This window comes from Pinus tabuliformis, chromosome 9, assembly GCF_031772625.1.
Source record: "Pinus tabuliformis cultivar Carrire ecotype Pingquan chromosome 9, CPIR1, whole genome shotgun sequence".
In the NCBI taxonomy this organism is placed as follows: domain Eukaryota; kingdom Viridiplantae; phylum Streptophyta; class Pinopsida; order Pinales; family Pinaceae; genus Pinus; species Pinus tabuliformis.
Window position 1 is genome coordinate 969,377,161 of NC_142307.1, and position 12,760 is coordinate 969,389,920.

The 12,760-nt window shown below is 42.4% G+C and overlaps 1 protein-coding gene across 3 annotated transcripts in view; it reads right to left on the reverse strand.

Moving 5' to 3' along the window:
- Positions 1 to 12,760, reverse strand: part of LOC149151952 (sucrose nonfermenting 4-like protein) — a 472,173-nt gene that overhangs the window by 341,450 nt on the left and 117,963 nt on the right. The gene's annotated exons all lie outside the window — the stretch shown is intronic.

Below are 12,760 nucleotides of genomic sequence, written 5' to 3' on the forward strand. Positions count from 1 at the left end.
ACAATGTGAGCATCGTGGACCATTCACCCATAGCCAAATCAGCATGGCCCCGTGGGTGAATGTATCATTCTCCCTAGTCAAATCAGCATGACCCCATTGGAGATGTCTGCCCTTTGGCCATTTACCCCTAGCCAAATCAGCATGGCCCCATGGGTAAATGTATCATTCCACCACTAGTCAAATCAGCATGATCCCATGAGAGAATGTTTGTCTGATGCTGCAAAAACATCAACACTCCCTTTCAGCGAGGGAGACATTCTGCATCACGCCAAGCTTGTCTCAGAAGTATACAAATTTCCCCTAGATAGAGGCTTAGTGAGAATGTCTGCAATCTACTTGTCTGTGGATATGTACTAAAGCTTCGCTGCTCCCTTTTGCACCATGTCTTGGATGAAGTGATATTTGATCTCAATGTGCTTCGACCTGACAAAAAATATTGGGTTATCCGAAAGCTTAACACAGCTTTGATTATCACAATATATCGAGGTCGTCTCTAACTGCTGATCAAATAGCCCTGCAAACAACTTCTGAAGCCAGCTCACTGAACCTTGCACAAATATGCCCGAAATTTCCACTGAAGCAGACTCTGTCTAGCACGAAATTTCTGCTGGCAGTCAAAGAACCCTGAACAGTCAACCAAATCTGAAGTATGAACTGCTGGTTCTCTTGTGCAGGTTGAGAGATAACTCGACCTGTAAGCTACAGTCAACAGTGCCTCCCTTCACAACCTTCGAGCTCTCTCTTGAAGACTTAAGCACAGCCTCTAGGAAGAAATTCAAACTGCTGTAGTGAAGGGTTCTTTTAATCTCTGCTGTCGGAGTTTCTCACAAAGTATTTTTAACCTCCTAGCTCCTCTCCTCAATGCTCTCACGAGAATCAAAATAGGAAAAATGATGGTCTCTTGTCCCTTTTGTTTGCTTGGGGGAAAACCTTGGGAAAAGATGCCTGAGATTTAATTTTGAGATCTTAGATTGGAGGGCTAAGATTAATTCCCAAGATTTAGACCCCTCATACATTGGCCCCATCTTTAAGTGACTACCTAGTACTTTAAAATGTATTTTCTTCTTGGTCACTTTTCTCTCATAAAGTGAACTTTAAATCATAAAGTCACTTCAATTTTAAAAAGTGTCACATGTACTTTTTCCTCATAAAGTGATTTTATAACACAAATCACTTTAATAATAAAGTACAAGGAACATAATACATTAAAAAATACATTTTCCCATCATGACTTAATTATAACCCCTCAAGTCCACCACAAAAGTTATTAAAGTGTCTTCCTAGGCCTAGAGACCAAAAACCATAGGAAACACTTCCATGGTACCCTCCTTATTTTTTTTCAACAAGAATCAATTCTTCCAGAGTTGTGTCCCCACAAGATCTTGGAGGAAAATACACCAAAGGAGGCATTCACTAGTATGAAACCATGGGTGAGTCATTTCTGCATCTTTGGTTGTCTAGTTTATATCCATGTACCAATAAAGAAGAGGACCAGGTTGGAGCCCTCTAGCACGAAGGGTTTATTTGTGGTTTATAGGAAGACTTCAAAGGCTTGTAAGATCTATATTGCAGAGCACAAGAAGGCAGTACTGAATTGAAATGTAAGGTTTGAGGAACACTCTGCAACCAAGAATTCCCATGAGCTTATTCCAATGATAGAGGATGAGGCGCAACAATCTTCAAACATTGAACCAAGGTCACAGTCACTTCCTAAACAACATAGCCGCCTTCAAGTGAAGAGGTGGACAGAAGCCCCCTCTACTTCTATCCAAAAACCTTGATGGTTCGCTCAAACATTGAGGGATTGTTAGGAGCATGTTGAGACTCGTAGGAGCACATTTAGAGAGAGAAAACCTCCAAAACATTTCCAAACTATATGGCATTGATGAGAAACAGCCTAGATTCCAAGCCTTTCATCATCATCATCATCATCCAATTTTTAGGTCAGGGCCATGCCAGACACCAAATTGGTGTATGATACCCCTTTTTTTGTGGGACAAGAAGGCCACCTTCGCGTAGCGATTTGACTACTAAGTCTATGAAAGCATACATATTCTACCCGTCTTTGGTTTTGAACCTGTGACCTCTTAGGAGGAAACATATGCTCTTAACCATTAGGCCCACTCAAGCCTTAGACCAACAGGTATGGCGAGATGCCAAGGTGTTAAAATTGGCAACTAGGGCCAAACTACATGTGGGTCTACTTATTTATGGCAGCTGATATTTTTCGTGGATTCCTCTTGTCGAGAGGTGTAGGATTGATCTAAAGATCATCCGATTATGACATGTATTCATGAAGATATTAATTTATTTGTGTTATGGGACAATTCGTCAAGGTCGGCCAGTGACCAAATTACCCCCACTTGTCCTCCACGTTTTAGTATAAATAGAGGTGGCCTGCAAGTCACTTTGACACACACTCTTGTGATCTCTCTTTGTTCTGTTTTGGGTTTGATGAAGAAGAGATCTAGAGGGAGTGCTCTAGGATATGCGTTGGCCTAATGATGCCCTAATCCACTGTATAGGGAAGAAGCCTAATGATGCCCTAACGCTGTCATGAAGTGCCCTAGCCATGGAAGAAAAAGGGTCTTCTTGAAGATCCTACACTGCCCTAATTTTTAGTCAATGAAGCAAGTCCTTAACGCAGTCATGGAGGAGTTTTGCAAGCAGTCATGGAAGAATTTAATACATTGTCATGGAAGGATGCCTGGAATCTAATACATTGCCCTAGAGGATGCCCTAGACTCTAACGCAATCGTGGAAGAAGCCCTAATGCAGTCAGGGAAGAAGGCTTCCATATCACAGCAAGCAAGTGACCTAAACGCAGGACTAACACTGTTATTCTTAAGTGACCTAATCACTGTCCGAAAGGAGTCATAATCACAGAGAAAGAAGTCACCTAGAACGCAGCCAATGAGGTTTCATAGGCAGCAAAAGGAGACATGTATTCGATGTAAAGAGGGGGCCTTTACAAGCCCTAACTGCAGTCTAATCAAGTGTCACAAGTTGTTGCCCTAGATATAGTCAAGGAAGAGATGTATACACAGTCCATGGAGGGATCTAAACCGCAGTCCTCAAGGGCTATCAAGGAGCCCTAACACAACCTTCTAATCTGTTGTTCAATGATGCCCTAATCCACATTTAGTAAAGATCCTAATCTGCTATTATACATGGTTCAGACGAAGCCCTAAATACTATTGATGAAGATCCTTATACTCGACCTGAAGTAGCCACTATCCGCAGTCCTAAAGAAGCACTCATTGACAGCTACATTCACAGCAAACGTTGTTGTAAGCATTAAGATACATGCTTGTTGTAGATAACTATGTGATGATGGGAGTTGGTATAATCATGCCCTAAGGTTTGATAAGCCACAGCTTTACTGTAAAGGAAAGGGTTGAAGTCTGCTCCTTGGTGTTGATGGTTTTACTTCAAAATTTATATGTGCTAGGCCATAGGCCACAGCATCATAGCAAGGGTTTATGAAGAGCAAATCTAATGGGACCAACCCAACACTGTTCGGACTATTGACAATTAAATGATTGTATAAGTGATTATATGACTGTAAAGGTATTACAACTGTGGTTTCATGTGTGAGTACCAACCCTCAGATATTTCTGGAAAGTGATAGGTGGCAATTAATTCCGCAATCTAAGTTGTGTACTCGCCTCGGGTCGCGTTTCACGCTCCTTGCTTTTCCAAAACTCCTCCTCTGTCGCTCATACAGTCATTTTCCTTGTGCCTGCCGAGGGTTCGTTCGGTTATGGTTCTACTGATTGGGGTATGCAGCTGCGCTGCAATTTCTGGGCATGCCTCTTGGTATGCTTGCTGGTCCAACAGTGTAACTTCTGTGCTTGTTTCTTTATGCCTATGTGGGTAGTCTCTGGCCCTGGTTCGTTGGGCAGTTGTGAATGTTCCTGTCGTCGCTTGGGTAAGTGGTTCTTTGTGCCTTTTCTATTGTTGGCTCAACAAGTCTTCGTGTTTCGAGTTGTGGTTTGGTATGTTATGGTCTGGTTTGCAACTCAGTGGTTGACATGCGTTCAGGGCTCAAAACGATGGCGTCCTTCGGTCCTTGGGTTCACTGCAAGTAGCCTCCTCTCTCCGTGATTCAATTTGTCGTTTTCATTCCTCAGTTTTTAACGTGTTTGCTCCTTCGTCTCAGCAGTTGGTTGAAACCCGTGGGTGGAAGGCTCGTCCTATGTTCTCACTACAAATCCCTCAGGTAAGATGTATGTGACTTCTGTTTATTTGTTGTTCATGCTCCGTAGTTATGTTTTCTCTATTAATGTGGCACTAACACCTGTGTGTTGGCTTCTCTGTAGGTGTTAGGGTTTGCTGTTGGATGTATTGGAAATGAACACTTCGGTCTTTGTCCAGTAGGCTCCGCCAACATGAATTATCTTCAGTCTTTGTTTTGTTTTTAGAATAGGCCTCTGGGTATGAGGGTTTGTCACCCCTCGATGCTTGTCAAATGTGACTCTCGGCCGTAGGTGGCGTTCTGGTCGTCTTGTTGTCTTGGGCTTCCACTGTCTGGTGATTATTGGTTGTAACTTGCTATGTATAGAAACAATTTTCAAAACCCTCACCTAGGGTTTGTCGTCCACTGGCTTATATGTCTGTTCGTATTTTGTCTTGCAATGCTACTATATATTTTCATACATTTGCTTTTGTAATTTGAAGAAAAACTACAGGAAAGAACGTTGGGTTCGATTTACCTGAATGTTATTTATATGCTTAGGCCGTCGTTCTTTTTAATCTGGATTCTACGCCTGGAAATGCAATTGTTGCTTTACGGCTATGCTTGTAATGTTTTCCACGAACAGGAAAGAATGTTGTGGTTGCTCTGGTAATTTGTTTGACAGTCAATTTCAAAAATAGAAATTGTCGTTGGGCCTGTGGATGCTTGACCCGTACTGGAACTTATTTGTGTTGCTCCTATTCAGTCAACGTTGTTTTCTTCAATAGAAATTTAAGCCCTCGTTCTGGCATTTGCTCTTCTGTCTCGTTGTTAAGACTGTCTTCTCAGGAAAGACAAAAAGAATTAAATGCAATGGTCTGTGAACAGTATGTTGTCTATTCAGATGTTCGTTAATTAGGAAGCACAACGAAAGTAAAGTAGGACACACAGATGGATTGAATTGTTTTCTCTGTTATTATTATTACTAGAATGCAAGAAGTGCTGAACCCCCTACATGACTTTCATTGTTACATTTATATGTTTTTGTTTATAGTTAATGAAACTGTACAGTTACTTTTCAGTTGTAGATCTTACAATTACATAGCTATTAAGCATTCGGTTCTGTCTTTATGACAAGATTTTCCTTTTAGACACATTTGTCTTTTCCTCTTAAAATAACAAGACAATTATTAATCCATGGTTTATTAAAGACAGACAAGTAAATAACCCTAACCGACCAAACTACCTTTGACTAATACAGAGATTAAGATAAAAACAAAATCCTACCTCCTACTCTAACAAACTAAACATAAAAGACAAACAAGATGTTAACTCAACTTTCCAACCTGGCAGAGACCAACACCTGGTCATGGTGCCTTAGCTGGATGCTCCTGCATCAGGCTCCCGAGCAAAAAGAAAATCATGACTCTGGTCCATGAGCTCCTCGACTGAAGAACCTGTCTGCTCAATCTGCCTGGCATCAAGCCACGAACTGTCCTCAATAGGACGGTTCTTCCACTTGACCAGGTATTGCAGATACTCCTTCCGCCGAGTTCGTTTGGCCACCTAAGTGTCGAGAATGCTCTCGATCTCGGGAGGCGGAACGTAAGGCATCTGTCTCATCCAAGCTTCTCCTCCTTCTTGGGTATTCCGTGTAGGCCGTGTGGTTCTGTCTTCTTCTTTTTCTTCCAGGTCAGCAGTGTAAGGGAATAGGTATGCTACATTAAAGATAGGTGAAATGCCTATTCCAGGTGGTAACTATATCTCATAGGCATTCACTGAAAATTTCCGGAGGACTTTATAGGGGCCTATCTTCTTATACTTCAACTTATTGTACACGCCTTTAGGAAAGCGTTCCTTGTGCAAATGCGCGAGGACTTCATCTCCTACGTTGAATTGTACTTCCCTTCTCTTCAAATCTGCTTGTTGTTTATACTTTTGGCTACTGTCCTACAATTTAATTTGCACCTGCTCATGCAAATCCCTCATCGCATTAGCGAAATCTTCTCCATCCACGCTTCGCCTTTCCTGCAATCCAAGATCCCGCAACTCATGCACTCCGCTAGGATGCATGCCGTACAAGATCTGAAATGGACTGTAGCCTATGCTGCGATTAGGCGAGTCGTTATAAGCGAACTCTGCCTATGCAAGCACTCGATCCCACATCCGCGAATTCTCACCAATCAAGCTTCGTAGCAGGTTTCCCAGACTCCTGTTTACCACCTCTGTTTGTCTGTCAGTTTGCGGGTGATAAGCAGAGCTGTAATGCAACTTTGTATCCATTTTCTTCCACAAGGTATGCCAAAAGTGTCCTGTAAACTTCACATCCCTGTCCGAAAGAATAGACTTAGGCAACCCATGAAGCCTGACAATCTCTATGAAAAACAAGTGGGCCACATGAGTGGCATCACTGGTTTTTCTGCAAGGGATGAAATGCGCCATGTTCGAGAATTTGTACACTACTACCATCACCGAGTCATAACCTCATTGTGTATTAGGTAGACCCAAGACAAAGTCCAAGCTGACTGAGTCCCACAGTCTGCCTGGAACAGGTAACGGTGTGTACAGTCCCGTGTTTTGACTGTGACCCTTCGCCAACTAGCACACTTTACATCTGGTCACAAATCGTTGTACATCCCTTTGCATCTTTGGCCAAAACTAGAAATGATTGAGCTGCTCAAGTGTCTTGTCCATGCCGAAATGTCCGACTAGACCTCCACTTTGCTTCTCTCGAATAATGTTCTCCCGTATGCATAGCTGTCCTCCTCTAAACAGCGGTTTCTCTTGCAAGTTGTAGTCCAACCATGGATTGTTATCTCTCACCAAGGGATTTTGACATGCCTCATAGGCTTCTTTAAAATCTGTATCAGTCTAGTATAAATCCTTTAAGTGCTCAAAACCCAGCACTTGCACAGTACTCTCCTACAGAAGTAAAGCTCTCCTACTCAGTGCATCTGCCACCTCGTTGGCCTGCCCGCTTATGTGTTTCAGCACGAAGGTGAAACTCTACAAATATTCCACCCATTTGGCATGTTTGTGGTTCAGCTTGCGCTGTTGTATTACACTCTGTAGTGCAGAATTATCTGAAAACAACACAAATTCATTTCCCAGCAAATAATGCCTCCAGTGTTTTAATCCCTGTATAACAGCATAGAACTCCTTGTCATAAGACGAATATTTCTGTCTTCTTTCATTTAGCTTCTCGCTGAAAAATGCAACAGGCTTATCCTCCTAGCTAAGTATAGCTCCAATAGCCGTACCGCTAGCATCACAGCGAACCTGAAAAAGCTTCTTGAAGTCTGGCAATTGCAAGATCGGCCTCTCTGTAATCTTTTTCTTTAGTAGCTGTAGACTTCTTTCCGCTGCATCCATCCATCAAAAAGGCTGACTGGCCTTTTTAATGGTGTCCAACATAGGTGCACAAATTTCGCTAAAATTTCTTATGAATTTCCGGTAAAAACTCGCTAGTCCATGAAAGCTACATACCTCAAATAAACTTTTCGGAGATGGCCAATTAACTATCGCCACAATCTTCTCCGGATCCATCTTCAGTTCATTTTCTGCTATTACAAAGCCCAAATAAATCAATTCCTTCTACAGAAAAGTACACTTCTTCAGATTTATCAGCAGTTTGTTCTACTGTAATTTTTCCAGCACTTTCCGAACATGTCGAAGGTGCTCCTCCCTTGTCCTGCTGAAAATTAGTATGTCGTCTAGGTACACTATCACAAATTTTCCGATGTACTCCTTCAGCATCTCATTCATTAACCGCATAAATGTACTGGGCGCATTGCTCAGTCCAAATGGCATGACCAGCCATTCATACAATCCCTCATTCGTCTTAAAGGTTGTCTTCCACTCGTCCCCCTCTCGTATCTGGATTTGATGATACCCGCTCTTCAAGTCTATCTTAGAAAAATATGCTGCCCCGCTTAAACAATCCATCATATCGTCCATCCGTGGCAGTGGAAACCTGTACCGGATGGTGATTTTGTTGATGGCTCTCGAGTCTGTGCACATCCGCCACTCTCCTCCTTTCTTGGGAGCGAGAACCGTTGGAACTGCGCAAGGGCTCAAACTCTCCCTTATCAATCCTTTGTCTAGCAGTTCCTGCACCTGCTTCCTAATCTCTTCATTGTCCTTGGGGCTCATTCGGTATGCCGCCTTGTTCGACAAACTGGCTCCGGGTATGAAGTCAATATGGTGACTTATGCTTCTTTTGGGGGTAATTTGTCTAGCAAGTCATCCACCACTATGTCTGTAAATTCTTGCAACATCTGCTGGATTTTGGGAGGTGAATCCGATACCTCTGTATGCAACAACACTGTTTTTGCTCTTTTTACAACTAGATAACCCATCTGACTGTCCTCAATTTGTCTCAAAAATTGTTTTCCGCTAACCAACATTGCTCTTGGCTCACTGGTTCCTGCTGTCCCTTCCTCTTTGATGGGCACAAGCGTATGCTTGACTCCATCCTTAACAAACTTATAACAATTCGTCAATCCATCATGCACCACCTTTTTGTGGTACTGCCAAGGCCTGCCTAGCAGTATGTGACATACATCCATCAGCATGATGTCACAAATGACTTTATTCTTATATCTGCCTATTTGAAACTCCACCTCGCACTGTTCATCCACTAGCAACTGATGGCCTTTTTGCAGCGATGAAACTTTGTAAGGGGTGGGATGTTTCAATCGCCTCAATTCCAACTTTTCCACCATCTCTGTGGATACCAAGTTATTTGTACCACCACTGTCAATAATTAATTTACAACACTTACCATGCGATTTACAAACTGTTCTAAACAAAGCCTTCCACTGTGTCTGTTCGATGGCTTCCTTGGCTGGTTTTAACAACACCTTGTTCAGCACCAGCGCTTCCCCTATTTCTAGAGCATTCTTTGCTTCTTGGGGAGGTGCCTTTGCTTCCTCTGGTTGTGCGACATACGCACCCCTTTGTCCAGTCTGATCTGTCTCTGGACTCTCAAATGATCTGTGTCCCCATTTATGACACCTGTAGCATTGGTAACCAGCGCCTCTACCTTGGCCATTTCCCCTGCCTCGCTGGTATGACCTACCACCTCTCGCATTATCACCTTTGTCCGCTGTTTAGGAAGCTCTAGAACTGTTGCCTTCCTCATTACTACTAGTAGTCCGCCCTCTGCCATATGACTGGCCTTTTCCCCTGTCGGCTCCTCGTCCTCTCCGAGCATTCTGCCTTCTAGTAATTTTCTCTTCAGCTTTCATCGCACTCTGTTACGCTTCTTCAATATTCCTTGGGGACAGAATACTAATTTCATCTAAAATTTCTATTCTTAAACCATTTACGTACCTGGCTGTCTTTTTCCAGGTATCTGCTGTATATCCGGCTCTTAGGTTCACTCGATAGAACTCCTCAATGTACTCCCTCACCGTCATTCCTTTCTGTTTCAGATTCTGCACTTGTCTGTGTAGTGCAATCTGATAATCTTTCGGTAGAAATCTGCCCTTCAACTTGGCCACCATCCTTGACCATGTTTTGATCAACAACTTGTTCAATCTCCTTCTCTTTGTTTGGACACTATCCCACCACAGGGTTGCATGTCCCTTCAACTTCATCGCAACAAACTTAACTCTGTGGTTTTCACTGACCTCCTCGCACTCAAAATACTTATCCAACTCGTTGATCCAATCCAATAGAACCTCTATGGACAGGTTGTCGTCATAGGTTGGGAGTTCTAGTTTGGGTTTACTGCTTGCCACTAAAACAGACCTCAACAGTTGCACTCATGGTCTCGCCATCCGATCCATCTGTTGCCGCTTCAGCTTCCTCTTCGTTGTCATCACCTACCTCAGGGTCTCTTCTTCTCCCTGCTTTGACTGCCTCCAAACGGGCAATAAGAATCCTGATCTCCTCTCTCAGTCCTTCCTCTACTATCCTCCGAACACCTCTTCCACAACCTCTCCTTCCTACCTCCATTTCTTCAGTCAATTTCACCTGCTTTGATACCACTATGATGGGACCAACCCAACACTGTTCGGACTATTGACAATTAAATGATTGTATAAGTGATTATATGATTGTAAAGGTATTACAACTGTGGTTTCATGTGTGAGTACCAACCCTCAGATATTTCTGGAAAGTGATAGGTGGCAATTAATTCCGCAATCAAAGCTGTGTACTCGCCTCGGGTCGCGTTTCCCGCTCCTTGCTTTGCCAAAACTCCTCCTCTATCGCTCATACAGTCATTTTCCTTGTGCCTGCCGAGGGTTCATTCGGTTATGGTTCTGCTGATTGGGGTATGCAGCTGCGCTGCAATTTCTGGGCGTGCCTCTTGGTATGCTTGCTGGTCCGACAGTGTAACTTCTGTGCTTGTTTCTTTATGCCTATGTGGGTAGTCTCTAGCCCTGGTTCGTTGGGCAGTTGTGAATGTTCCTGTCATCGCCTGGGTAAGTGGTTCTCTGTGCCTTTTTTGTTGTTGGCTCAACAAGTCTTCGTGTTTCGAGTTGTGGTTTGGTATGTTATGGTCTGGTTTGCAACTCAGTGGTTGGCATGCGTTCAGGGCTCGAAACGATGGCGTCCTTCGGTCCTCGGGTTCACTGAGAGTAGCCTCCTCTCTCCGTGATTCAATTGTCGTTTTCATTCCTCAATTTTTAACGTATTTGCTCCTTTGTCTCAGCGGTTGCTTGAAACACGTGGGTGGAAGGCTCGTCCTCTGTTCTCACTGCAAATCCCTCAGGTAAGATGTATGTGACTTCTGTTTATTTGTTGTTCATGCTCTGTAGTTACGTTTTCTCTATTAATGTGGCGCTAACACCTGTGTGTTGGCTTCTCTGCAGGTGTTAGGGTTTGCAGTTGGATGTATTGGAAATGAACACTTCGGTCTTTGTCCAGTAGGCTCCGCCAACATGAATTATCTTCTGTCTTTGTTTTGTTTTTAGAATAGGCCTCTGGGTATGAGGGTTCGTCACCCCTCGATGCTTGTCAAATGTGACTCTCGGTCGTAGGAGGCGTTCTAGTTGTCTTGTTGTCTTGAGCTTCCACTATCTAGTGATTATTGACTGTAACTTGTTATGTATAGAAATAATTTTCAAAACCCTCACCTAGTGTTTGTCGTCCACTGGCTTATATGTCTGTACGTATTTTGTCTTACAATGCTACTGTATATTTTCATACATTTGCTTTTGTAATTTGAAGAAAAACTACAACAAAGAACGTTGGGTTCGATTTACCTGAATGTTATTTATATGCTGAGGCCGTCATTCTTTTTAATCTGGCTTCTACACCTGGAAATGCAATTGTTTCTTGACGGCTATGCTTGTAATGTTTTCCACGAACAGGAAAGAATGTTGTGGTTTCTTTGGTAATTTGTTTGACAGTGAATTTCAAAAATAGAAATTGTCGTTCGACCTGTGGATGCTTGACCCGTACTGGAACTTATTTGTGTTGCTCCTATTCAGTCAACGTTGTTTTCTTCAATAGAAATTTAAGCCCTCGTTCTAGCATTTTCTCTTCTGTCTCGCTGTTAAGTCTATCTTCTCAGGAAAGACAAAAAGAATTAAATGCAATGGTCTGTGAACAGTAGGTTGTCTATTTAGATGTTCGTTAATTAGGAAGCACAACAAAAGTAAAGTAGGACACACAGATGGATTGAATTGTTTTCTCTGTTATTATTATTACTAGAATGCAAGAAGTGTTGAACCCCCTACATGACTTTCACTGTTACATTTATATGTTTTTGTTTACAGTTAATGAAACTGTACAATTACTTTTCAGTTGTAGATCTTACAGTTACATAGCTATTAAGCATTTGGTTCTATCTTTATGACAAGATTTTCCTTTTAGACACATTTGTCTTTTCCTCTTAAAATAACAGGACAATTATTAATCCATGGTTTATTAAAGATAGACAAGTAAATAACCCTAACCGACCAAACTACCTTTGACTAATACAGAGATTAAGATAAAAACAAAAATCCTACCTCCTACTCTGACAAACTAAACATAAAAGACAAACAAGATGTTAACTCAACTTTCCAACCTGGCAGAGACCAACACCCAGTCATGGTGCCTTAGTTGGATGCTCCTGCATCATAATCCATTGAGATTAGTGCCCTCATCAGATCAACTTCATAGCACAGTGAGATGCAGCATAGTGGATTAGTGCAGCATGATGAAATGCAGCATGGTGATAGATGCAACATGATGGATGCAACATGTTGGTTGCAACGTGATGATGGGTGCAACATGGTGATGAAATCACCTTGAGAGAATGTTTGCCTTCACCCGAGTTTGGAATTGCGATCCATGTCTTCAGATCTGCAACCTCCTTATGTCATCTTCATGGTGAAGATCTTTGATCTTATTTTGACAAGTCAAAATGTTGACTTCTGATGTATATGTAGTATCTCTCTCTCTGCTGAACTATTGAAGAACATAAGAAGAATTGATCAAGGGTTTCCCCACATTGGAGTTTGTCCCTTGCTGGCACCACATCTTGTGTCCTCTTGTCTTGGCTTGTCTTCTGCGATTTATGTTTATGTTCTATCTGCATTTTACTATCACGCTAAATGTGATTGCTAATCTGGAATTTATATTACG